The 27921-nt window shown below is 45.8% G+C and overlaps 1 long non-coding RNA gene across 1 annotated transcript; it reads right to left on the bottom strand.

Moving 5' to 3' along the window:
* Positions 1-360: 360 nt before the first annotated feature.
* Positions 361-27851, bottom strand: LOC144292781 (uncharacterized). Its single transcript, XR_013360134.1, has 5 exons — positions 27671-27851; positions 2342-2509; positions 2135-2260; positions 1684-1856; positions 361-1142 (listed from the first exon to the last, which is right to left on the bottom strand). It is a non-coding gene; the product is annotated as an uncharacterized LOC144292781 (long non-coding RNA).
* Positions 27852-27921: the final 70 nt, after the last annotated feature.

The raw sequence follows: 27921 nt of genomic DNA, 5'->3' as shown, positions 1-27921 counted from the left end.
GGCGGCATTTTAAGAGCTGGTTTTGGAACATCCACTGCCTGAGCGCTCGCAAATCCTGGTACTACGACCTGTTGGCTTTAGGGCCGTGGGGATGTCCGTTAATTGGTCATTCCCGTTTTCCACCTTTTAGAAAGATAGGTAGAATGGAAATAATGGTAATATCTACCCAAAGGGGCTCGTTGGTGGATGACAGTAAAGGTGCCCACCTTCTGGAAGTATTCGCTATGTTTTAACTAGGATTACTGGCACGAGTTGTTGTATTTAGTGCATATAATGACCCTTTGCAGGAAGTGTTAAGCATTTTTTTTAAAAGATTTATTTAGAAAAAAAATTTTTTTTTTTAAGATTTTGTTTATTCATCGTAGACAGAGAGAGAGAGAGAGGAAGAGACACAGGCAGAGGGAGAAGCAGGCTCCATGCAGGGAGCCTGACACGGGACTCGATCCCAGGTCTCCAAAGTCACGCCCTGGGCCTAAGTCGGTGCTAAACTGCTGGGCTACCCGGGCTGCCCAAAAAGAGTAATTTAGGTAATCTCTACACCCTACATGGGGTTCAACCTCACCCCAAGATCAAGAGTCACAGGCATCACTGAGCCAGGTAGGCACCCCTGAAACATGTTCTTAACACATCAGGCATTGTTGGGTGGCTGCTGGTAGTGTAAGCAACCCCTACACCCACCCCATATCTTTTGTTCTTTTATTTAGGAGCTTTTGTATTTAGGAAAGGAAAAGGGCATTCCGATCTACTCCAGGGAGAGGCTGAAGTGTGGTTAAGCAATGTGAAGGGGAACGGGATAGTGTTTGTGTTCCATCGATTCCCTTCGGTAATTTTGAGCTAGAATTTCCATATGATTTTCACAAAAATGCCGGGGTGTGGGGTGTGGTAAAAACCAAATAATTCTTAATGTCTCCACGTATATAGTGTATACTTAATCCGTGTGCAGCTTTTGTCAAAGATTTGTGTTTTTGAAATCTTTGGTTTTTTTAACCTCAGAACAACTCTATAGAATGTGGGGTGGGGAGGTGGGGTGGAATCAGAAGGTTTGTTTTGTTTCCATTCCATGTGCATCTCTATTTTCTCCAGTTCATTTCTTTGGAAATTATTTCTCTGTCTGCATTTGAAACAGGGATTGATGCACCATTCTGGAAAAGAAAAAATTCAACAAATGTCAACTCCTATTAATATATACCTCATGAATAGTGTTTCTTGCTTGGTTATTTCCACCACCCCAGGCTTAAAATTAAGGAAATAACAGCCTATACAAACACCATGATATCACATTGAGAGAATATTTTTTCAATGAAAACAACTTTTTAATGTCTTAACATTTTCGTGTCCAGGGTGTTGGGTGAGGAAGAATGGGTGTTTTTCTGTTGTCTTGTTGTTGTTGTTTGTTTGTTCTTAATTTTATCTGCCAGAAAGTGAAAAGATTCTACTGTGCTACTCAGTATCTAATGATTCACAGTCTTTCTTTGAACCCTTTATGGTAAGAGGATCTTAGAGGCAGAAGTTGATGGAATGGTTAAAAAGGGACTTCATAAAGCTCTGGTAATGAGGTGTTATAGGGTCAGTGAGAATGACCTCTGCACAAAAATCAGAATGGTTTGATTCCCCAGGAATCTTTGGGAGCATCTAGAGATAGAAATCTTGTTATATTAATCTTATTATTACATAGAAAATTACCTCAAAAAAGTAGCAGCTCTTTGCACGGTCCTAGGGCTTATTTTTGACTGGAAACCATTTCTTCATTTTAGCATTATTCATCATCTAGAGAAGATAGGAATTTTCAAGTCTAGCCAGTTCTAGATTTTTCTTTTTAGTTCTTCTCTAGATTTTCTCTTTCTTCACACAGTTTGCTGTAATAAGGAAGAAGACATCAGTCAGCACCTTCAACACTCAACCTGGAAATGTACTTAGCTAGAACATTAAATTACTTAGACAATGTACTTAGCTAGAACATTAAATTACTTAGACACATCTTCTCCTTTCCGCGTTCCTACAGGTGACAGTGTTGCTAAACTTCCTGCCACGACATTACGGGGCCCCCTTTCCTCCTGTCTTCAATAACATTTTCCTTATTTCCCCTTACCCCTTCATCTACAGCTTTCTCAAAAGCCATCAGGATTGTACTCACAGTTTCTTCCAGACTTTGCAGGCTTTCACTGACGCTCTACCCCAAGTCCTTCCAACTTCTCCCACCGCCCAGTTCCAAAGCCGCTCCAACGCTATAGGTTTCTGTTACAGAAGCACCTCACTCTTCCTAATAAAGTATGTATTCATTATAAACTTGTGTAGAACACATCACCCCAGAACTTTGAATCATCTTAGGGGGCTGTCTTACTGGCATTGGGGCCATCTTTCTATTATGGTTATCAACAACTGGAAGTCGTCTCCAAGATGTTCAGCAGGCAGCAGGCACTCATTGCTACTCCCGTGGAGAGCAGGGCAGCTTGCATTTGACACTGGCTGGTGAGCATGTATGGGACCTGTAGAAATAAATGTTGTATTCCTAAAAGAAACGAGAGTCTGTTAGTTTTTGTGGGTGGTGGCTCTTCAGTTATTAGACATTTGAACTCTATACACACAAGGAAACCTATGTGCAGAGAGGAAAAGAAACTTGTTAAAGGTTACCCAACCAAGAGGTTGTCTGGTTGGGATTCAAACTCAGATCTGACTCCATCTTACCATATTCACCTGTGGTATAAATAGGTGATAACTACTTCCCAGTAACCTTACCTGTCTTTCCCTTCCAGCTGTGAAGTCAGATTCTACCCCCTTCATCTATTCTAAAGAGATGGGCTGGGTTTAGAGGATACATAATATAGTATGTTTAATTTCAGAAAAGAAAAAAAAAACATCTTAAAGAGATTGTAGTGGAATTTCTAAGTCCACTGCTTCAGGGAAGTTATTTGCAACTCCTCAGCTGGTCCCATTCTTACGTAATTAGACTGTCACCTTAGTGACTGATTTCATTCCTCCTGCCCCAAGCCCCTGAGATCACCTAATTCTCATCTCATGCTGTTATCATATTAGCCAACATCTTATCCTATTAAAGTCAGTGCAGTGAAATATGATATCCCCTGGCCAATCCCAACCCTGCCGAAATGAGAGACAGAGAGAGGCAGAGACACAGGCAGAGGGAGAAGCAGGCTCCTCGAAGGAGGCCCGACATGGGACTCAATCCCAGGACCCCAGGATCATGCCCTGAACCAAAGGCAGATGCTCAACCGCTGAGCCACCCAGGGGCTCCTTCATCCAGTTCTGATGAGTGAATGGTTCACTACTTATTAATATTATAATGCCCTAAACACCTCTACCCCTTAAGAAAAGGTATATGTAAGAACAACCCCAAGTTAGCTCTGATGGAGCTATTTTAATTAAATTCAGTTAGTATTTTACTTGCTTAATAGTCTTAAATAACTCCCATAGCCACAACAAATAATAAAAAAATACCTCATTTTCATAATAACCATTTCATTCAGCCCCAGAATTCAAGAGTCTACTGATACTTATTTCAGTCATCTTCAGATACTTTCTACAAAGTCCCTGATAGTGGATGCCCCCATTTTCCCTGTGGAAACTAAATGCCAAGAGGGTTATTTGAAAGAACATCCAGTCACAAACAACAACAACAAAGCACTTTTTAAAAAGTGTACGTATGCAGTATGCTGCTTATAGCAATAAAAAGTGAAAATTAAAAAGAAAAAAAAAGAACATCCAGTCAATTGTGAGTTAATCTCTGACTTCCTCTCTGGTCTTCAAGCCAGCTCCCTAATCCCTGGGTGATGCTAATTCTTTTTTTGGCAAAATTATGTTTTCAAATTTCTCTCCTTGGAAATGCCTTTGTAGGGGTGGTCTTGGCTCTTATCTGAGTGGGCTTCAGGGAATGAGGGCAAACACTTAATCATCTGTAAGAGCAGTGCTCTTTGAGAGTGGGAAAAATCCCAAGATTTGCCTTCCATTTACTCCAGTTGGAAAAGCAGTCACCTATGGACAGGAACTAATTAAAGACTTTGTGTTTCAGCAGTTAGTGCACTACCCTTGTAAATCAGGGATTATGAGGGGAAATCTCCTGGAGGCTTGTTCTCTCCATTTATTTATTTATTTTGGAACTCAAGTGCAGATGGGCTAGTTAATCACGCTCACAGATGCACAACCCGCCGCTAGTCCGTGCAAGGGAAATTTCTTACTTCATTTCACTTTGTTTTAACATCATTTTATTTTCCTTTTATCTCCACACCTCACTCCCATTCCCCCAACTTCTTCCAACAGAAACTTTCTCTAATGTGTTTGATAAATGTCCTTGAAAATGTAGGTGTCTTTAAAAAGTCATCCACTGTTTTGTTTATGTATGTGTTAGACTTAATTAACATAAAGCAGACACTCAAGAATGCTTGTTTCTTTCTTCTTTCTTTCTTTCTTTCTTTCTTTCTTTCTTTCTTTCTTTCTTCTTTCTTTTTTCTTTCTTTCTTTCTTTCTTTCTTTCTTTCTTTCTTTCTTTCTTTCTTTCTTCTTTCTTTCTTTCTTCCTCCCCTAATGCTGTCATTGTTAAAACCTTGGATATCCACTCTTTGACATTTGGTATTACCTGAATTTCTAATGTTTTTCTATCTAATGAGTATAAAGTGGTAACTCCTTGTGGTATTTGTATTTTGAGGATTGCTAATAAAAATAAATAGCTCTTCAAACTCTTGTTATGTGATGTCAAATGACAAAACTCAAACAACTTAGTAGTAAGTTCGATGTCCTTTATTCAAAGGAAAACAATCTATGGATTAGGCGAGTACAGTGCCCCATGAGCAGTGGAGCACTCTTCTTGAAGGATCTTGGGCAACAGGAAGTTATATAGAGCATTAGAAGCAGTAATGCAGAAACAGGACATGATTGGCTTGTGTGACATATCCGGCTTTATTTATTTAGAAAAATGAAGGAACAAGGAAATAAGTATAGAACCCAGAGTCGGATTGGTGTTTGGGGATTGGCTGACTGGATACGTTTCTGGTCAAGTGGAGCATTTACAGGAATACAAAAGTTTGCAGTCATGGCATCCTGGGCAGAGTGGCTCCATCTTGGGCCTAAAAACTTATTTCAACAATGAATAACCTATTTTTAGCTTTTGCCTATTTTTGATTAAGTTTTCTGCCATTCTCTTTTTGTTTTGCAGGATTTTCTTGTACTGTCCAGACATTAGCTCCAGTCAGTTTTAGACATTGCAAATATCCTCTGATCTGTCACCCATCCATTAATATTATCTATAACAGTGTCCTTTTCAAAGAGAGATCTGATGTTTTGTTGGAGTCAAATCCATCTTAAGAAGTCCTGCTCTGCCCCCAAGATCATACAACTTCTTCTTTCATCTTTATGCTTTTTCTTTTCACAAGGCCCTCCTGGAGGGCACCTTTGTATACAGTTTGGGGTGGCAACCCAACTATTTAAGTCTCTAGAGTGAGACGGTTTTCTCAAAGTCCTGATTCAATTTGTAAGCCTAAACAGGAATGAAGGAATTTGTATTATGGGAGATGAATGAAGGAACTAAGATTAGAGGGTGACAAGCAGGTAACAGGTGACTTATTCCTCCTAAATATACTCCCTAAAAGTGATACCTTTCCATAAAAGTATTTATTTATTTATTTATTTATTTATTTATTTATTTATTTATTCAGAGAGAGCGTGAGCAAGGAGGGGCAGAAGGAGAAGGAAAGAGAGACTCTTAAGCCGTCTCCACGCTTAGTACAGAGCCTAGCTTGGGGCTCAATCTCACGACCCTGAGATCATGACCTGAGCTGAAACCAAGAGTCAGACACTCAACCAACTGAACCACCCAGGCACCCCTCCACAAAATTTTTAAGGTAGTATATTGCCATAGTAGTCATTCAGACTATAATGATGAGACATCAGAAGAGTGGAATTGGTTGGAAGAAGGGGCTCTCAAGGTTCTGTCTTGGGAAAGACAGATTAAACACGAGGGTACAGGGTCAAAATTAGGAAAGCCATCCTGCAAACTCTTGAGCTAGCTTTTTCTGATGAGGGCGAAATGAGGAGTAAAAACAGGGAGTTTTGGAGTGGGCCATTTTTTCATTCACTCATTTCTTAATTTGCCAAGTTACGATTGCTTTCCATGAGCTAGGCACTCTTCCAGGCCCTGAGGATGCAACCACAAAACAAGATGGGCGGATTGCTGGTGCCAGTGCACTTGCATTTCCATCAGAAGTTGATATTCTTACATTTCCGGTCAACCGGAAATTACCACCAATGTAATTCTTCCAAAATGCAAATTTAATGAAGATACACTGATCTTATCAAACTTTATCAGGTTTCCACTGCCTATTGCAGACTTGGCATGTTACACAAGGTCATCCCTAATTTGACCACCTGCCCCCCTCTCCAACCTCATCTCTTACTATTTTCCCAACTCTTCAGGCTGGTCCCCAGTAGAACAAATCATTGTATATGCTAAACCTCAGGTGACCTCAATGCAAGGCAATTCCCCCATCTTCTCATGCGGACCACCCCTAAAAGCTCTAATGTCCAACTTGAATGCATAAATGTTTGGGGATGTAAGTGAAAAATTTAAATATCTTCTAGTAATATTTAACATATTTAAGATCTTTTAGGTTGAATATTACATGAAATATTAATTTAGAGATAACTATCCCTTTTGTCTCTCCAATTTCATGAAATAATCATATAACTCTTCACTGGCAGCTCTGACAACAGTGTTTCTCTTTGTGATCACTGGATCCACTCTTTGAGTCACGGAATGCAGCTTTTCAAAGCATATCGTCTTCACAGCTCTTGGATGTTGTTTATAACACAGAACTTTTTGAAACTGTGAATGATGCTGCCACTGGAATTTTTATCACAAGCCACATGTACCTAGTATATAACAATAGAACATTTTTAAAAGTTTCCTATAGGTGTATACATGTGTATTCTCCACAATGTAGTCATGTGCTATTTTTTTTTAAGTCTTTAAAAGGCCACTTTACAATTTCATGTACCACTCACAATTTTGAAGACATATCACAGACAAGGAATAACACTATATACACATTACATCTTTAAATATCTCTCTATCTCTCTTTTTAAAGATTTTATTTATTTATTCATGAGAGACTCAGAGAGAGAGAGAGGCAGAGACACAGGCAGAGGGAGAAGCAGGCCCCATGCAGGAGCCTGAAGTGGGACTCAGTCCTGGAACTCTGAGATCACGTCCTGAACCAAAGGCAGACGCTCCATCATGGAGCCACTCAGGCGTCCCTAAATCTCTCTCTCTTGACTAATTTCATCTTCTCCCCCAAATTGTAACTTATTTTATCTAAATAAAGTAACCAAGGGATGATCTCATAAGAGGAGAGACTTTGGAAGAAATCAAATATAAGATGACCTTTTTCCAAAAAATACTTTGGAGGAAAATCGTGCCTTACAATTGGCCATGAGGAGTGATTGCTTTCTGTGGTTCCCTAAAACCATGCCATGCCTTTCCAAGCCTCCATGCCTTTGCCAAGTACTCCCTCTGCCCATGATGCACTGCCCTAGTTCTTCCCCCAGCTATGCCTACCAGTGTGCCCAGCAGCACCATTGTTACTGTGCTTCACACATTGAAAAGCTGTTACGTGCCCCCCACCCACTGTGCAGTGGACTCCTTGCGGTCAAGGGCCATGTCTTTTGACCCTGGTGACCTTGGCATCCTTCATAGCATCTTGTATCTATTCTCTTCCGTGAAACCTGATTGGGTGGGTTGAGAGTAGGGCCATCATATAATTTATCATCCAAACTGGGACACTTTGAGAGTGCAATAAGCACTATTGGCAGTTATTCCAGGACCAGAACTGTTTGGGGTACACTGAGTCATACGGTCATCCCAATAAGGTGATGAGGGAGGCAACCTTAGGTTTCTTACCCAAAATAATAGGCCGATATTTTACTTTTCACCTGTCCAACTTCCTTCCTGCATATCCCCTCTTTTCCATTCCTCTTTCCTTCCTGATTTTCTCTCTCTTTGTTCAGCAAGACAAACTTGCTAAGCCACAACACTACAATTTCCATCCTTCACTTCACAAGGTAATCTAAGGGTGAGAAGAACCTACTGAATCCTGATGTAGAGTGGATGTTGCGTGGGGGGAGGGTGGTAAGTGCCATGATTATAGCTCTTAGGAGGGATCAAAACTCAAGACTTTTTAAAATTTCTCTCCTTAAAAGGAATCTTAGTGACCCTGAGCAAATATCCAGTAAGTAGAAACTCTTAGAATGATGCAAACATAAACATACATACTCTGTCTTCATCCTGAAATCCATCATGACCTGGGGGCACATTTAAGACATGAAATGCAAAAATGGGCATTGTGCAAGAAAGAAAACCTTGGTCGGTTGAGAAAATCCGTTGTGGGTCAGTGGAAGCTGTGTTTTGGGATGGCTATAGGAGCAAGCACTTCCGAACCTATTAGATCTAGATTTGAATCCTGATTCCACCACCCACCTAGCAGAGCGACTGTGAGCAATTTTTTTTAATCTTCTCTAACCTTAGTTATCTCACTTTTAAAATGGAGGGTTGCATCAGACCTACTTTGTAGGCTCATTGTGCCGATTAAATGAGATAATGCACTTAGCACTGTGCCAGGACATAATAAACACTAGCTCGGTGCAAGCTATTACAGTATGTGCACATCAGCAAGCATTGCAAATGCACTCATTTCATCTGTATGAAAATTGTTATGCCAGGTTTAACAATCAGAGCAGTGAACTGAGAATCCAGAAATCCGGGTGCCTGCCATGCCTCTGCCACTATTGAGCTGTGTGGCTCTCAGCAAGATATTTCCTTTCTTTGGTTTTTTAGCCTCCTCTGCAAAATGTGTGAACTGGAAATGATTCCCATTGCAATTACCATTGGTATGCCACACATTACCCCAAAATTCAGTGGCTTAGGATAATAATGATCCATTATTTCTCAGGATCTCGCAAATTGTCTGGGCTCGGCTCAGCAGTTCTTCTGCTCTGTACGGCGTTGGCTGGAGTCACTCATGCAGCTGCTTGCAGCTGAATGCTCAGCTGGAGCTGGAACACCCAGAATGGTGTCACTCAGCTGGTTGGCAGCTGTAGGTGTCAGCTTCGGTTCTCCGTGTGAACAGTCATCCTCTAGGGCCATTCTCTTTCCACATAGCCCTCCCGCAGGATAACAGACTCATGACTTGGCAGTTGGCTTCCAAGAGGGCAACATGGAAGCTTCAAAGCATCTTCAGGCTGAGGCCAGATGTCACACGGTGTTACTTTGTAGAATACTTGTCAAAGCAAGCCGGAGGCCAGCCAAGATTCCCAGGGGGACGGAAGAAACTCAACTCCCGAAGACTTTCAAAATCACATTATAATAGTGTGCAGGGTGGCACAGATCGTAGTGTCTACTATTCTAAGCAATCACCACGGTCCCTATGGTACATGCTGGCTCTGACAACCGTATTTACAACTAAAGTTCTGGGGCAATCCCACTTCTCAGTTTGGTTTATGGATTCTGTGAATTCCCCAGTGAGTACCTAGGGGGCTCCAGGGTTTGAAACCTTCTCTGCTCTCAATTTTGCAAAAATAGAAATCCATTGTTTTTGTCAACTAGTATCCTCTGAGCCTCTGCCTAGTGACCAAAGTCCCCAATTTCCCTCCAGGGACCTGGTGTAGACACAGCTGGTTATGCAAAATGCCACCCCTCTTCCCATTCTTCCCAAATAACAGAGCCCAGATTTTCCCAGATACTTAGATGTTATTGTCCTCAGATATGGAGAAAGAACCTTCAAAAAGCTAAACAAGTGACCCAGCACTGGCCAATGAGACATCAAGGCAAATCTCATGGGAAACTTCTGGAAAAGATTTTCTTTCCTGAAGAAAAAGAAAAAAGCTTTATAGGGCCACCTGGCTGGCTCAGTGGTTTAGCACCAACTTCAGCCCAGGGCCTGATCCTGGAGACCCGAGATCCAGTCCCACATCAGGCTCCCTGCAGAGAGCCTGCTTCTCCCCCTGCCTGTGTCTCTGCCTCTCTCTCTGTGTGTGTCTCTCATGAATAAATAAATAAAATCTTAAAAAAAAAAAAAAAAGCCTTGTAGGTGAATTTGTCCCTTCTTCCCTGATTTATGATCTTGTGTGGAACCAGTTGTGGAAGCCACCTTGTAACCATGACTGGTAAACCTAAAGGATTGCAGAGAAGCGCCCAGACCCCCAACATTATTAAGTTTTGGATTTATCTGATCCTGAACCACCTACCCCTGGACCTCTCATTATGTGAGATAATAAATAAGTGAGTCTGCTACCTACAGTCAATAACTATCCCTCCCCCACTCCCTGGAGTGTCTATGGTTCTAGTGATGCTGGTTCCACCCCTCACTCCAGGAAGGAGCTCATAACCCATAACTAAGCAATTGGCACGCGCATTCACCTGACCACAGTAGTTACTTCAAAGATGGACCAGGGACTCTGGCAGAGCCAATGAGAGGCAATGCAACTGATCTTAGAACTTTTGGAAAAAGACATTCACTTTTTTTCTTGCTGCACCTAAAAGTGGATAGAATTCAGCGGCTAGGGTCACTGTGATTGTTTTTCTACCATCTCTTAGACTTCAGAGTCAACTCCGAAGAAGGCAGACTCAAGAGGAAAAAAAAAACCACTAATTTTTTAAATATTTTATTTCTTTTAAAGAGAGAGAGAGCCTGAGAGAGAGGAAGAGAGAAAGGGAGAGAATCCCAAGAAGACTGCATTGAGCATGGAGCCTGGTGCAGTGCTCAGTCTCACGACCCTGAGATCATAACCTGAGCCAAAACCAAGAGTCAGATGCTTGCTTACCTGACTGAGCCACTCAGGTGCCCCAAGAAAACAAATTCTTGATAAGCTCTCTCAAATTCTCAGGGACGTCTGGGTGGCTCAGCAGTTGAGCATCTGCCTTCATCTCAGTGGGATCAAGTCCCACACTGGGCTCCTTGCAGGGAGGTCTGCTTCTCTCCCTGCCTATGTCTCTGCCTCCCTCTCTCTGTGTCTCTCATAAATAAATTAAAATGTTTTTTAAAAAAATTCTTGATCCAGCCATGCCTGAAGCCCTAATCTTGCTTTTTAAAATTTTTTAAATTCTTTTTTAGTTTGTTTGATCTCCCTTTTTAGAATAAGCTGTCCTGGTGGGACTTTCTGTCATTTGCAAGGAAAAGGCTCCTAACTGAGGAAGTATGGTTACTCATTACGAAACCATCCACCAAACTACCACTTTGATTTTAGGATGCTCTCTGGAACTTTTATCTTGAACCTCTGTTCCTGGTCCAAGTTCATCTAGTCCTATAGTTGTTCTTGCTACCACCTGTCATTATATGATCTAGTCATTAAGAGTATGGCCTTAGGACTAGGCTTGTCCCTTGGTTCAAATCCCAGCTCTACTATTGAATAGATCTGTGAACTTAGGTAGGTCTTTTAAATTCCTGTGTTCTTTAGTTCTGACACGTTTAAAATGAGGACAATAATGGTTCCTGCCTCCTACAGTTATTATGAGGATAAAAGCATGGAATGCAAGCAAAATACTTTTAGCCAAAACAGCATTTTGTGTGACACATGAAGCTCCCACAAATGTTTGCTCTTTTAAATGAAAACCTAACCTCATGTGACACGCAGAGTAACGATCCCCCAAAAGATGTCCATGTCTCAATTCTCAGAACCTGTGAATACAGTATGTTTCAATGCAGAGGGAAATTAAAATTACAGATGGAATTAAAGTTGGCTATCAGCTGGCCTTATAATAGGAAGATAATCCTGGATTATCCAGATGGGTCTCATGTAATCACAAGGGTTCTTAAAAGTGGACAAGGGAGGCAGAGGAGGTAACTGGAGTGATGCGTTGCAAGAAGGACTCAATCTGCTGTTTCTAGCTTTGAAAATAGAGAAAAGGGGCTGCAGGCCCAGGAATGCGGGCAGCCTCCAGCAACTGCAAAAGACAAGGAAGCAAATTCTCCCCTAGAGCCTGCAGAAAGGAATGCAGCCCTTTTGACAACTGGACTTAAGCCCAGTGGGACCTGCTACTGGGCCCCTCCTCTACATCTTTCTGTAATTGCTGCCATGGACTCAATGATGAATCAGAAAGTCATGGCTCTTCCTTCATGGGGCTTACGAGGTATGTGTTCTGTAGCACACAGGGTCTTAGGAAATCCAGTTTGGTAACAAGCATGGGATTTGCCAATGAGAATGAGAAGATTTAAGTCCAGGCAGCTGCAGCGCAAAGACGTGGGACAGAAACCCATGAAGAGGGAAAGTAGTGGCGGAGGATGGGTTGTTAATTAGAACAAGAGCCGAGGCAGTAGATGTTTGGGTCTCTATCTAGGGCGGAAGTCTTGAGGTTAAACTGGTCTGGCTCCTCTGTGTAGGGGGATCAGTTTTGATAACAGGGGGCTGTGAGAAGTGGACAAGAGGCATGAAAAACACACCTTCTATGTGTTCAACCCCCACCACGACCTTTCAAGAGATGTTATCAGGCTCCTTTCCTAGAGGAGAAAAATCAAGGTTCATAGAAATTAAGTAGCTTGATCACGTTTAAACAATAAGTAAATGGTGAAATGGAATTTTTAAAAATTAGCTTTTTTTTTTTTTTTGCTAGCAAAGAACGGCAAATTCTCCAATTCCATGTAATATTGACTTAGTTGTTCCAATGCTCTTTACACACTGTCCATCTCACATTGTAAATTATTTAGAGGCCCAAACTGGGCTTATTTACTCAGAACAGCACAGCAAAATGTGTAATGCTTAAAACCAGATCTCAGCAATTCTTAGTTACCATCGGTTGGACTATGTTCTGCTCATTCCACATAGCACTAGGAAAAAAAAGAACATGGTAGGGATGGTACAACTTCTCAATTTGAGAGGTGCCAAACATGGAAAAATATGCATCTTGGGGTCCATAAAATACAGTAAAAATTTTTTTTTTTTTTAGTGATGATGTTGATGAAGTGTCAAAGGAGCTAGTCTAGTCCCAGGCTTACCCAGGATTTAGCTTTCTTCCGTTTACTTATGTATTTACTTTTTTAATGTATTTTATTTTGAGATAGAGCAAGAGAGAGAGAATGCCAGAGCACACAAGCAGGGAGAGCAGCAGGCAGAGGGAGAGGGAGAAGCAGACTCTCCGGCTGAGCAGGGATCCTGATGGGGGGCGGGGGCTCCATCCCAGGACCCTGAGATCATGACATGAGCGGCAGATGCTTAACTCACTAAGCCACCCAGGCGCCCCGATTTCTTGTATTTAAACTCAAACTGCTTTTCACTGAAATATAATTCACATACGGTGTATTAGTTTCAGGTGTATTAGTTTCACAGTATAATGATTCAACAATTCTGTACATTACTCGGTGCTCATCACAATGAGCGTACTCTCTATCCCCTTCCCCTATGTCACCCATCCCCTCGTCCACCTCATTCCTTTGTTGGTTCATCTTGTTTCTTAAATTCCACCTATGAATGAAATAACACCATTACTTGTTTTTAACCCAAACTCTTTAAAAATGTCTCAAGTAAGTTCCCTTTGAACAGCTCTGTTGGAAATCTTTCATTGTTTAAAGTACAGTATCATCAAGAATTATCTCTACAAGCGTTGATAAGGAAGCACACGACGTCTGGTGGGCTGGACACTGTGCTAAGGACCATAAATGTGCTGTCCAGCTTGATTTCTCGCGATCGTCTTATGAGTAATTAGGCTTTTATTACCATCATTTGCACATGAGACGGTTGAGGCTCACAGAGGTTGACTTCCTTGTCCAAGGCCACAGCAGGCAAATGACAGAGACAAGACTTGAGGCTTGCCTGAGACATCAGGGCTTGTGCCCATACCCACTGCTTTTCATATAAGCAGAAACGGGGCGGGGCTGGGAACGTCTATTTGCTTTATAAAAAATTCTGTCACCATAGCCCTTTGCATCACATAATTAATGTCTGCTTTTCCTCGATTGTCCTGAGCTATGCGCCCAGTTATCCCTCCAGTAAGTGTTTTTCCTCCCAGGGCTGATTTGTTCTTCTCTTACAGATCGGCCTCCAGGATTTTAATCATTCTTGGCTCACTTCTCTCTGACAACCTTACCAAAGACATGTGCTGGAATTGCAGTCAGAAAAGTGCCCTGAAAATGTTAAAAAAAAAAACAAACAACAACAACAACAAAAAAAAAAGCAAACAACAACCAACTTTCATAGTTCATCTGATCTACACAGGAAATTAGAAAACACCCTATACTTAACTGGAAAAATACTTGAAATGAAAAGTGTGGTTTACTGTTATTTAGATTTTGATTAAAAAATGTTTATCCCTTATCTAAGGCTCAGGGACACTGGAATTGAAGGAACTGAAGGCTCGCTTTATAGAACTTTAATGATCTTCTCCTATTATGTTATATTACTGTTTCCTAAGCCTGTGGTCAAATACAATAGCTTTATTAAAGCTGTGATTCAGTTAGAAGGGGGGAATGAATTTTTCTGCCACGGGAGCACTGGTGAGAGGTGAGAGAAGATGCTAGCTCTGCTGTGTGGAAGAAAACGCTTCCACCCGGAAAGGGTGGGTTCCAGGGGCTCACGCAGTGAGGTACATGGGTTCTTTTTAGGAGTTCAGCTTTCCTGAATTCACTGTGAAACAGCCCAGAGGGTATTAGCTTCCGGCCTGTCCACTGGGGGAAAGAAAACAGCACAAAACAGAGAGGAGGCCTGGGGTTGCAGTTGGAGCCCAGGCTAAAGCTGATGATGTTCTGTGTCAAGCTCTCTCGGATGAGGCATCGACAATGATAAATACTCACATTTATGGAGCATTTGCTGTGGGCCAGGCACTGCTCGAAGCCCCTGCATTTTTTTTGTTTTGTTTTGTTTTGTTTTGTTTTTAGAAACTATTATCTATTCATGAGAGACACAGAAACAGAAGCAGAGACATAAGGGGAGAAGTAGGCTCCCTGCAGAGAGCCCAATGTGAGACTTGATCCCAGGTCTCCAGGATCATGACCTGAGCCAAAGGTAGACGCTCAACTGCTGAGCCCCCCAGGTGTCCCCCCACCCCGGTATTTTGTTTCATTGTTAATCACAGGATTTGAACTGCTATTGTGACTCCGGAGCCTGTGCTTGCACTTGGCTGAGACATTACAAGGCTAACTCCCCACCTGCTTGTGCCCCAGCAGGCCCAGCACCCTGGAGGCGACTGAGGAATGGAGGTGGGGCCTCCTCTGGGAGGACCAATAACCTCTGGGCAGCCTGACAAGGGAGGGATTGGGGAGGAAATTGTTGTGGCCTCCTCACCCAGGCAGGGCTTGCTCCCTTTGAAGAGGGAGCAATGAAGCAATTTCAAAGAGTCTGGAGAGGCTAGAGGGCACGCCACTCAGCCATCATAGCTAGGCGGTGGAGAAATGCAAGCCTGTCATTGCTAAAGTGACAAAACAGAGTATCAGGACACATTCAAAACAACCTCACACAATTTTTATGGAAAGGCACTGTTGCTATTTCTGAGACATTTTCGCCAGCCACGTGGGGGACCTGTGACATCATAAAGTTACTTGTGAAATAGAGGAGGAGGGATTGAGGCTTGGGGGCAGCTCTCCGACCCTGGCCAAGCTTCGGCTTCTGTAAGCCTCAGGCCCTCGTTTATCCGATGCAGGAGTTAATTAGCATCTACCTCTTGGCCCTCTTGTGAGGCGTAAATGGTGGTACCCTGGGCAAAGTGCTTGGCACCGTGCAGAGCGCGGAAAGTGCCCAGTATCTGAAGATGTGACTTCCTTCTGCTCTGCTGTCGGTCCCACCTGCTGGAAAACCGAGTCCCATCTGTCGCAAGGGAAATACATTATTTACGCCTGAAGAGGGGGGTTGGAACACCAACAAATATTTACTGAGCGGCCCCCATGTCCCAGGGAAGGTGTTGGATGCCAGAGATATAGGAAAACTCTCCTCAGGGCTGGATTTGTCCGAAAAACCAAGAGGCATTTTGTGATTCAGACTGCACTGCAGGCCTCCCTCCGCAGATCCCTGTTACAGCCAAGCCTGCCTCCTTCCTGCCTATTATTTGCAAGGCCTGACTCCCACCGGCCTGTAAGGCTCCCTGAGGAAGTGCCCGCTTCATGCCTTAAGGGTGTAGGTAGGTGCCTGAGGGGTGGGGCACCCAGGTAAGGGCAAGAGCCAGCGCGAGGTCTCAGACTCACTGCAGGACGAGGCCTGTCGAAGAACTGAAAACCAAAGTGATCCAGTTGGGCTGGAGCTCAGAGCGCAAGGGATGATGGGTGGCAGGTGAGTGAGGTCACAAAAAGAGCCGGAGGTGGGATTGGGGGGTTCACAGCTCAACCGTGGAAGCCAGCTCCTCAGCGAGCCCCGGAGATTAGCAGCAGCTTCACAGCACTGCTCACCGTCTAGACAGTAGGCCCCGATGATAGCACCCTCTGTGTGTGGGGGTGTGCAGAGGGGAGGGGGTGTCTTTCTGTTATTCTAGAAAGGGCCAACAGTCAGGAAAACAAAGGTCACCCAACCTATCCACGATTAAAGGTTATGGCCTAGGAAATTAATGTTTTATAAAACGGAGGTGAGGCGAGACGGGGACAGTAGAATGAAGGTCAGAGAGGCGACCGATGGGATGTAGGAGACACTGCCCCAAGATCTTACACTTACCCTTACCTTCTGGTGACTTTTTTTTTTTTCAAAGATTTTATTTGTCTATTCATGAGAGATGCAGAGAGAGAGAGGGGCAGAGACACAGGCGGAGGGAGAAGCAGGCCTTCTGGTGACTTCTTGACCGTGTGCTCCTGCCAGCCTAGACCCCTCTGTCTTGTCCGTTCTTCACTTTCCAGGAGCCCTCGTTCTCCATGTGAAGGCCCGGGTATGGGTCACAATTCATTAAAATCCCTATGCTTTTTTCCTGTTTGTCTTTGTCAGTTGACTTTTCAGACCCGGCCAGGCCCCGTAGGAAGGCCCAGGAGAAGGCCGTCCTCCCTCACACGGCCTCTGACCGGCTGGAAGGAGGGCAGGGCGGGAGCAAAGCACCACAGGGGTCAAGAGGTGCTCTGCGCGGTGGGACCTCTAGGACAGGCCCTCATAACCCAATCCTGTTGTTTGAGTCACGGGGCAGCGGGAGAAATGCGGCCAATTGCACCGACACAGGCTTCCCTGTCACCAGCAGGGAGGCGCGTGCCCACTTCGAAGGCGGAAACATGTGCGTGAGCAACGCGACGGGCCTCTCATCGAATTTAAACATGAGTAAAAGTGGAAGGGAAGGGAAGGGAAGGGAAGGGAAGGGAAGGGAAGGGAAGGGAAGGGAAGGGAAGGGAAGGGAAGGGAAGGGAAGGGAAGGGAAGGGAAGGGAAGGGAACCACGGGCCGTTGTAAATTCTTATCTTCCAAAACAACCTGTGGGGAAACTGAGGCAGTGATCCAGCCTGTCTCCCTGTCATGACCCGGGAGCCTCCAGCTGGGAGCGGAAAGGCTTGCTCCCGCAGGCCCTGGGCTGACCGCCCCACGTGCCTCGCAGGCTTCCCCGAAGTGGCCGCAGGACACCCCAGGTACCCGGGAGCTGACCGCCCTCCTTGCGTCAGGCCCACCCTTCAGGGTGTTTTTCTTCTTGAGTTTCCACTTTTTGGGAAATAGATCACACCAACAATATGTGTGCAGAGCCTGCGCCTGGTCAAGGGGTGGGACATTGTTGGGGCACCCGGGGGGTTCCACGGTGGAGCGTCGGCCTTGGGCCCAGGGCGTGACCCCGGGAGCCTGGGATCGAGTCCCGCATCGGGCTCCCTGCATGGAGCCTGCTTCTCCCTCTGCCTGCATCTCTACCTCTCTCTGTGTGTGTCTCTCATGAGTAAATAAATTAAAAAAAAAAAAAATGGACCATGGCTGGCAGCCCCAGCAAGCCCTCGGGGTGCCCTCTCCTTCCTTTGCTCCTGACTGCTTTCCCCACAGATAGCTCCGCGCAGCCCGGGCTGTGTTTCCCTGCAATCAGGGCGCGGCCCCTCGGGCCTGGCTCCCTGCCCGCCCTCCTTCATGAGAGTTCATCCCTGTCGTGCACAGTGTTTCGTTCCCCCGCGCTGCTGTTGGGTGCTCCGTGGACGGGCCTGCCACCGAATGTTGGGCGTTTGGGCCAGTTCCGTCGCGGGGTCACTGTGCTTAGGGCCGCTCTCTAGACGCTAGTGCTCGTGCATCCTGGAGAGCCGTCTGCAGGCCTCCTGGCGCGGACCTGGGGCGCGAGGGCAGGCCTCTGGGCCTTAGTAGAACACCGTGTGCAGAGCAGGCCTCGCCGCCCTCATACCCCGGGGATGACAAGGGTCCGACTGCCGTCAGGGACCTCTTCAAACAAGCTTCCAGCCAAGGGCTTCCATCTGCTTCTTGACCCTGGCTGAGGAAAGAACAGACGGGCACATTTGAGGCTGGCCGAGAGACAGCACAGGGCTGCGGCTCAGGGACTTGTGCCTGGAAGGTTCTTTGGGGAGGGCCCTGAGACCTCAGCCTCGCTCAGCACCTCGCTACCTGGGCACATGCAGAGTCACCGGCTCCGGAACCTCTCTATGCATCACTGGCTCCTGCATCCATGGCAACTCATGCTTTACATACCAGGGTTGTTTTTTTCAAACAATGGGAAATTAAACATTTGATGTGAAGCAACGTCAGGTTTCAGGTTAGAAGATGGGGAGGCGAGGGGGGGTGGGGGGGGTGGGGGGGTGGCTGGGCAGCCCGGGTGGCTCAGTGGTTTAGCGCCGCCTTCAGCCCAGGGCCTGATCCTGGAGACCCAGGATCGAGTCCCACGTCGGGCTCCCTGCATGGAGCCTGCTTCTCCCCCTGCCTGTGTCTCTGCCTCTCTCTCTCTGTGTCTCTCATGAATAAATAAATAAAATCTTAAAAAAAAAAAAAAAAGATGGAGGGGGTAAGACTGTGTCTCCAAGAGGCAACCTGGCAGACGGAAGGCCTAAGGCATGCCCTTGAGGGAAGGTGTGGCCGCAGACACCTCTGTCTCGGTGGCAGGCCTGGAAACTCACTGCCCGCTCCCAGGCCCGGGCGTGCTGACTGCCTCTTGGAACGTAACTGTGCACACGCACACGCACGCACGCTCCTGCACAGCCAAGCAGCAATTCTCGGGATGAGGCAGAAATATTAAAAAGCAACAGCTACCTGTCTGCAGAACGTGGGGCCTCCCGGCGGCTTACGGGCCAGAGTCGGGCCCTGGGTGCTCACTGAACGTTCGGCCAACAGGTGGACGGATGACCGCAGCCACGAGCTCTTCAGCAGGTGGGGGATTGGAAATCACGTCTCCTTTCATTCACCGGCTTCCTTATTATGACTCTTAATGACTTAATTCTGTGATTATCTTTATGCCCTAATACAAGCGCTTTGGGGGCCGTCTCTCCAAAGTTGTATTTTATTTTATTTATTTTATTTTATTTTATTTTATTTTATTTTATTTTATTTTATTTTATTTTATTTTATTTTATGTTTTTTAACAATTTATTTTTTAAAAGTTAATATGTGCATAAAAGGAAACTGAAAAACACAAGAAGCAAAGAACAATTTGCATTTTAAATCAAGTAAGCAGTGTGTCTCCGCGCTTCCACCGTTGCTTCCTGCCCAGGCCCGAGAGCAGGTGTGGGGGGGGTGCGTCTTGAGGATCCTGACAAGGCTGCTTATCTCTTGGGTTTGTTTTCTTTCTTCTTCTTTTACTTTCTGCCCTCCTTTTCCCCCCACCAACATAGACATCAAAAGAGAAGGGATGACAGACCGGTGGAACTGGCAGGACAGGAAATCCGCTTCAATGATGGAAAACAAACAAATAGTGGTTCTCTCTGTGCTTGTCTCCTTTCATGTTGAAATCCCCCAGTAGAGTCTCAGGCACTCGGGCCCCACAGACAGGAGGCCCTCCTCTTTTCTCCCTGGCATCATCGGGGTTTAGGGGTTTAGGAAGATCTCAGCTCCTTGGCATTTTGCAGGGAATGTTACATCCTGAGACAGGTTTTTCGCTTTTCTAATAAACACCCGTAAACACGCACGCACCCACAAATGCGCGAGCGCCTAGTATTTAGAGTCAAGTCTGGCAGGTGGAAATGAGCCCTGTTGACAAATCTCTATTTATTGTGTTATTTCACCAACAAAAGCTCAAATGCTAACTAGCTTTGTGAATAATTTGTGGATGGGAATGCGATCATTTTTCTAAGTCAGCCAGTGGGCTCAGTTCATTGCACTCCCCACCTAAAAATAAATTCTCTGGCTGACTGTGAGCATACCGATACTTGCTGCAAGTGAAGCAAACTTATGGGGACCATTAAAGTGCCAGGGCATTGCAAAATAACAGGGAAGTGGATACTGATTTGCATTTATGTCATAAAATAACTTGTCACCTTCAATTTATCACAGTAATTGGTACCAGAGGAGAATGTGTGATGCTTACACTTGGTTCGAAGCCACCTTTCCTCCTCTCCCACTCCTTGCCTCTCCCTCTCCTGAAATAGTAATGGGTGCACTTCTGAAGATAAATGATCTTAGACCCTTTTCCGTATCACGAGGACTTGGGAACTGGGTGCATCGATGTAGTCCAAAAATTTAAATGTCACAATCAGCCGAGGTCGTATGTGCTCTTGTTAGCCCCCTATCACAGGTAAAGAAACGGAGGCACAGACAAATGACTTGCCCAAGGTCATAAAACCAGTAAGCAGTAGAGCCAAGATCTGGGGCCTGACAGTCAAGACCCTAGAGCCCGACACGACACAACCGTGGCCAGGGCTATAATGCGCCTCCTAACAGAAATACTGGAGGTGACAACAATCCCAGGGAAAAGCACACATCCCCAAGACGGTCAGACTCATGAGAACAACATCCTGCAGACTCAGCGGCATTCCAAACCAAGACAGAGCCCTGGCCAGGTGTAAGTAAGTTATTCCAAGTGGGTTTAGAAAAATAACCGGTGGTTTGTGGTTATTACCAATGCAGTCCAGGCGCAGTCCAGGCGTGGCCCTCCTGATTGCAGGGCAGTGCGTGGAATGCCGTGACTTTATTTCCACGAGCCAACCGAAGCCACACAGGACAGCTAGTTGCATCTTTATTTGGGAAATTCTCCAGGTCCCTCTCCGCTTAGCTCTTGTCAGAGCATCTGTAGATTTTAGTCCTGCGCGTGGTAAGTTGACTTCTACGGATGAGTTCTAAAGTGTTTCCCAGTTTTGGGCGCCCCGTGTTTTGGAGGGCAGGTGAATTCAGCTTCCTCTGACTGCCGGGCGTGTGAGCGCCCCGAAACAGCGCTGCTTTTTGTTCAGGCATTTCAGGAGCGTGGAACTGGTGCTGCATTTGATGACGGCCGGATCAAGGCTTACACCCCCCTTTATCGCTGTGGTGGGACTCAGGCGACTCCGTATGCCTCCCTGAACTTTAGATTTCCTGCCCCAAAGAAGCTGATGATACCTCCCTGAAGATTAAGTAGGGTACGAGAAGCGCGCGCTTAGCTAACAGCTTAGGGCACCTTACAGATGCAGCGACGAGCGCCCACGCTCGCTTGCCTGGGCTCGAGCTTTGTAAGTCCCCTCCATGCGTGGTACTGTGCGTCTCCCTTTGCAGATTTGTGGTTAAATATATATAACATGAAATAGGCCATTTTAACCTTGTTGGAGTGCTCAGCTCAGCGGCGTTAAGTACATTCGCATCGTTGTGTGACCGGCGCCACCATCCATCTCCAGGACCTTTTCACACCCACCCCCCAACACTGCATCCCATTAAGCACTACCTCCCCGGTTCCCCCTCCCTCCAGCCCCTGACAGCCACCACCCCCCTTCCTGTCTCCATGAGTTTGACAATTCCTGGGACCTCATGGAGGTTGAATCACGCCGTGCTTGTCTTTTTATGTCTCGCTTCCTTCACTTAGCATAAGGCCTTCAAGCTTTATCCACGTTGTAGCAGAACCCCATCCCTCTTTAAGGCTGAATAATGTTTCATTGTATGCACAGACCATATGTGGCTGATCCGTTCATCTATGAATAGACATTTGGGTTGTTTCCACCTTTGGGCTGTTGTGAATAACGTGGCTATAAACACAGGTGTACAAATCCCTGCTTTCAATTATTTGGGGGGGGTCTATACCCAGACTTGGGATTGCTAGATCAGATGGTAATTCTGTGTTTAGTTCTTTGAGTCTGGGTGTCTTTTGTATATATTATTTGGAGTCGAAGAGGCATGGAGAGGTACGCTGGGCGATTCTCAGGTGTTCCTGCAGGACTGCCTCATGGTCAGTCCCCAAATTAGTGCAAAGACCTACAAGGCAGCTCCATAAAAGTAGGGGCATGCTACTCAGTGGTCTAGGCTCCCTGTTGCCTGTCTCTCCTTCCCAGTTACAGGTGACAGATTGCCAGCACAGGGAAAGTGATCCCAAAGATATTAGTATGCAAACCAGAACAGGGAACACTATGGCTTAAAACTGTTTCTCGACTGTTTTGCTATAGATACGTATCTGAATGTGACACATCTCCCACCTCCTCCCCACCCCCTCCTCTCTCTGCTGGAAGAGCTAAGCCAGGTACACTGGGATGTGTTAACTCCTCCTGCACCAGCATCAGTGACTTCCTCGATGCAGGCAATGTTGCAGCAGCCCTGACTCTGAGCAGTGAGTTCGCTGAGAAACTGCCAGTTACTCGATGACATCAATTGTTCCCTAACTGACAGACACTGAAAAAGTCTCATTATCACCAATGACGGGAGAACCTCATCCATATCACACCTGTCAAGGCAGTCGGGTTGGGTAGTGTATGTATCCAAAGAGCCAGCTCTAGCAGCACGCGTGAGGAGAATCCTGCACTCTGGTGATGCAGCTCACCTGTCCAGCCCCGTCCCCACAGGGAAGCTGCGGGAGATCAGCAGCCACCGATATTCAGAAACCAAACTTAGTATTCTTTTTTTATGTTGCTTTTAACTTGTCGCTGATCCTAGCAGAGAGAGGAGCTTTTCGGAAAAGAAAGTGTTGACTTAGTGCCTGAGCAAATGGCAGGAGGTGAGTAGATCCTAAGTAAATGGTTAAGAGGGAGTCCTCTTGATGGGGGACTAGCTGAGGACAAGGCACGGGCTTGGGGCAGCCCATTGACAAGTCCCTGAAACAAGCAGAGGGACCTTCCTCTAGGGACTCAACTGCCTCGATGTTTATCCTTTGCTAAGGGCAGAAGGCAATCTTAGCCCGATCCCCAGGAGCCTGTGAGCCTACTTTAATACACAAAAATCCCTTTAGAAATTTCCTTTACCTCTAAACTCCCAAAATACGTGTTGGTGATCATCCCCCGAGCACATGGCCCACCCACATCCATCAGAAGGGTCTCATGACTCAGGTTTTATTGGACGGTAACCAGTGCCCTTTTCCCAACAAGAGCCAGCCCCCTCCAGGTCCTGGAGACCTTGCTTCCAACATTCCTTAGAGGGGACGCTGTCCCCAAACTCCTCCCAACTCCCAGGTACATCATCAGCCTCCCCTCCCAGGCCCAGGGCAGCCGCTCTTCCTGCCCACGGTTCCTGTCTCCGGGCTTTCATAAAACCACCCTTTTGCACCAAAGACGTCTCAAGAACTCTTTCTTGGTCGTCGGCTCCGGACCTCACCTATATTCCAGAACTTCACCATTCCGAGTCATGGAAGTACAGCTGGCCCTTCAATGGGCACTTGGCAGAGTCACCGTCCTAAGCCACCCAGCCTGGGCTTGCTAGGAAAATTACTTCTGGCTGCATTATCAGGGGGTCTGCTTAGAGGGCAGTATCACCGGGACGGTGTGAGGTTCATGGGCTCTGGAGGCTGACTGGGGCTGCATGGGGTAAATTAATTACTTAATCTCTCTGTGCCTGTTTCCGCATCAAGGAAATAAAGAAAATGAAAAAAAAATCTACCTTGCTTTGGCTATTTATTAACTATATGGGCTTTGGTAGATGAACTCTTAATGAGCCCCTGGCTAGAATGACTCCCATCTCTAAAGGATTATTGTGAGATGAGGCAAATTTTAGGACAAGTCAACAACGGTTCATGGAGGTACTCGATAGTTGTTGGATATGACTGTTTCAAGGTAGCTTTCATCCTCCTGATGGTTGATGGGGCATAAATAACCAGAATATATATATATATATATAAAATAAAACATGGTCTCAAAAAGAAAAATATCTGTGTTGAGTTTCCCTGGGAATATTGGCCACTGCCATTTCTGCCAAGATGTTTGAGCCTGAGGCCACCTCCCACGCTAGAAGGCAGATAGATGCCTTTCATAATCTATCAGCTAAGTGAGATGTCCCTGGAGTCAAAAATCAGGGATCAAATCGTGGCCTCTCAGCTTTGAAGCCATATGAGTTTAAAGAATTTCTTATTCTCCCGTAACCTCAGTTTCCTGATCTGTAAAACGGGGACAAGAAGTGTACATGCCTCAGAGGCCCTGATTAAATTAAACATGTTAATACTTGTAGAGTGCTTAGAAGGGTACCTGGAATGGAACAACAGAGAGTGTTTGATAAAAGTTAGTCATTATTGTGACCCCTAGAAGCTTCCTGGGGAGGGGTGCAGGGGCTCACCCTGATGCGGGAGCACGATGCTGTGCATCTCTTCCCAGCTCTGCATTCAGTAACCGCCCGCTGGGAGCTCCAAGTTGGCCACGGAGGGAGCTTTGCCACCATGACAATTGGTGAACACCGCACATCAGCCTGTCTCCCTTCTTTCCATCCAGACCCGCTCATTAAACGTTTGCCAGCGCACTGCTGGGTATGAAGGGACTCCTGCCGCTAAGCCGGCCTTTGCACAGATCCGGGGCCAGGTGAGACCAGGGAGGGGGGCAGGAAGGTCAGAGGCTGCTCCCCAAGCAAAGTGATGGGGAGCCTCCCCTGACTCCGTAGTCTGCATCCCTACCTGTCCTTGTGGCAGTGCAGCAGGTGAGTATCTGTTGTTAGCGGCAGTCTTTCCAGACATCACTTCTATCCCTCTTATTTTTTGAATATTCTCATTAGTTAGGGGTCTTTCACCGTAAGCCACAGAAACAAACTCTGACCAACCCCAAGAAAAGGAGAAGCTCGATGGGAACAAACGATGCACTCGCAGGCTTCACAGGGGGCTTGAAGTAGATGGTTTGGCACAGACAGTTCCCAGGCCTTTGCAGAAGGTTCTGGTAGGGAACCCCTCCAGTGTATCACTGACTGGAATAAATAGGCTTTAAACTTTTCTCTCTCTCTCTCTCTTTTTCTTTTTTTCTTGCTCAAGAAGCAAAGTCTTAGGAGGGAGAATCCAATTGAGTGAGTTGAGATCACATGCCCACTTGTCGGCTAGATGGGGGCATCTAGATTTAGGACTCAATCGCACCACCCACGACTGGGTAATTTCCCAAAGTAAATCAGATGCCCTTGAAGCAATGGATGCCGGGTAACCACAACCATGACAAATGCTCACTCTACCTTCTAAGTCCTCCTGGCGGGAAGTGTTTTGTGGTCCCCCTCTGCAAAAGGGAACGGCCATGCCAACTGAGCTCCACAACATCATCTTTCACAGAATGTGCTGGCAGCATAGATCAGTGAAAAAAATAAACAAAACCTGAGGCCCACCAGGCTGCCGAACACAATAACCTCAAGAGAAGAGCTGCCTGCCTTTAGCTTGAATAATCCCAAAGTTCATTGGGTTCACGAGAGTGCACTTCACGGAGTGATCTCCATTCGGGCATTCTCTGGGGAAAGACTCCAGAACTTAATCGGCCCTTTTCACCTCCAGTTTCTCCTGTTCCTGCCCAGGGTGATTAATGCCCTGATGGCTTTGATGACAGCTCCACAGAATCCCCAGGGATCTCTAATCTTGGGCTGGCAACCCAAGGCTATTTGTTTCCTCCCAGGACCCTGCACATTTCTATGGGCACCAGCTAAGCCCTTGGGAAAGTCTTTTGTGAACCTGTCAGAAGTACTTCTGGGCCTTGGTGTGCCTTTCCTAGTTTGAATTTCTTTTTCCTTCTATTCCTCATTGTGATCGATTTCAGAACAGTGGTTTTATCCTCTTTAGTTTGTTCTTTCTTTTTTTTTTTTTTTTTTAACAGCTCTGTGGATGATGGCCTTGCTTCTTTGATACGTCTGGATGATCTCCCTTTATCAGCAGATTTCTGTGGCTTTTCTTTTGAGGTATATGCTAAGAAATTGGTTCAGGGAAGAATCACTGGAGAACCCTCAAAGGCGTACGAAACTGGTTTTTCATAGGATGACTCATGGGAAGGGGGTCAACAAGCAGGCTTCTCGTGAACTATGGATGTGACAGTAGCACAGACGATGTTAGGTGTCTTTTTTTAAAAGATTTTATTTATTTATTTATAGAGAAAGAGTGGGTGGCGGGAGAGGCAGAGGGAGAGGGAGAGAGAATCACAAGCAGACTCTGCGTTGAGCTCTGAGTCAGACTCAAGGCTCGATCTCACCACCCCGAGATCATGACCTAAGCCAAAAGCAAGAGTCAGACACTCAACCACCTGAGCCACCCACGTGCCCCAGTGTTAGGTGTCTTTAAAAGCAATTTAAATTGCGTTTTACTATATTCATTCACTATATTCATTCATTTTACTATATGAATGCATGGAAATGGGTAGAAAAGAAGCCACTTCATCTGCCTATGTCTCTACTTGTGTCCTAGTGATCGACTCCTAACACTTCCTGTGTCTTTACTTTGTGCCGGGTGTTTCTCTAAGTGCTTTACATGGCTTAACTCATAAAAGGTAGGACTTATTATTATCCCTATTTTCAGATGAGAAAACTGAAGGTCAGAGAGCATAACTGCCCAAGGTCACGGAGTCAAAAAAATGAAGGAACCCTGGTCCCAACCTGGAGTCGCTCTCCAGATTCCATCCTGTTGCTACTAAGCTAGTGTCTCCCTAAGGGGCAGGGGCCACGTCCATACACCTCCTGCCCCCTGAGCCTGGCACTTGGCAGGTGCCTGCTTGCCCTTGTAGCCTCAAATCCGACAATTCGCCTTCTGAGACCACACTCTCCAATCACGCCGACCTTCTTTCATTTCTGAACAGCAAGCGTCTTCTTGCCGAGCCTCAAACATGCAATTCCTTCTGATCGGAATGCTCTCCACTCCCTCTTTTCCCCTCTACGCTGGCTGACTTCCGAAACTCATTGCTCTGGTCTCTGTTTAAATGCCACATCCCTCAATTCTCCAATGTGAGGTTGTCCCCTATTAACACTTGCATAAGGCCATGTATTTTCCTGTCATCCCATTTATTACAGTAATGATTTGCTTAATGTCTCTCTCCTCTACCAGGCTCGACACTCCAGAAGACCAGAAACTATGTCTCTAGTTTGCTGTCCTGTCCCCACCACCTAACACAGTGCTTGACCCAAGGTAAGCAGCCAGCAAATATTTGTGGAATGAATAGGTGCTCATGTCTGCTTGCCAAACAAATGAAGCCATCGAATGATGCAGGGCAACCAAAGATAGGGCTTAGCATGATAACTCCACTGTTTCATTATATCCTGTACCCAGGAGGTGTTATTCAAATTGCATAAGGAGGGCAGCCTGGGTGGCTCAGTGGTTTAGCGCCTGCCTTCAGCCCAGGGTGTGATCCTGGAGACATGGGATCGAGTCCCACATTGGGCTCCCTGCATGGAGCCTGCTTCTCCCTCTGCCTGTGTCTCTGATTCTCTCTCTGTGTCTCTCATGAATACATAAGTAAAATCTTTAAAACAAACAAATTGCATAAGGAGCAATCCGAACTTACCTTTGGTCTCAGTCCTGGGACACTGGTCTAAGAAACTTCCTGCCGTTCTAGGTGTTAACCTGTTAGTGGCTGGATTGTGGGTGTAGGGCATGGTTCAGGAAAAGGGCTGGGGTGTTTGGGAAAGTGGGAGAGGCTCTCTGGGGATTCAGGGCAGTAGGCATTTATCACCGAGCTGGAAGTATTTCGATAGTCTAATAACCAACATAACTGCACTGATACATACTGCACATAGCTGAGCCATGAGTAATCAC

This window comes from Canis aureus, chromosome 21 (genome assembly GCF_053574225.1).
Source record: "Canis aureus isolate CA01 chromosome 21, VMU_Caureus_v.1.0, whole genome shotgun sequence".
NCBI classification, from domain to species: Eukaryota; Metazoa; Chordata; class Mammalia; order Carnivora; family Canidae; genus Canis; species Canis aureus.
Note: the sequence above shows the minus strand (reverse complement) of the source record. Positions and strands in the feature narration are given on the sequence as shown.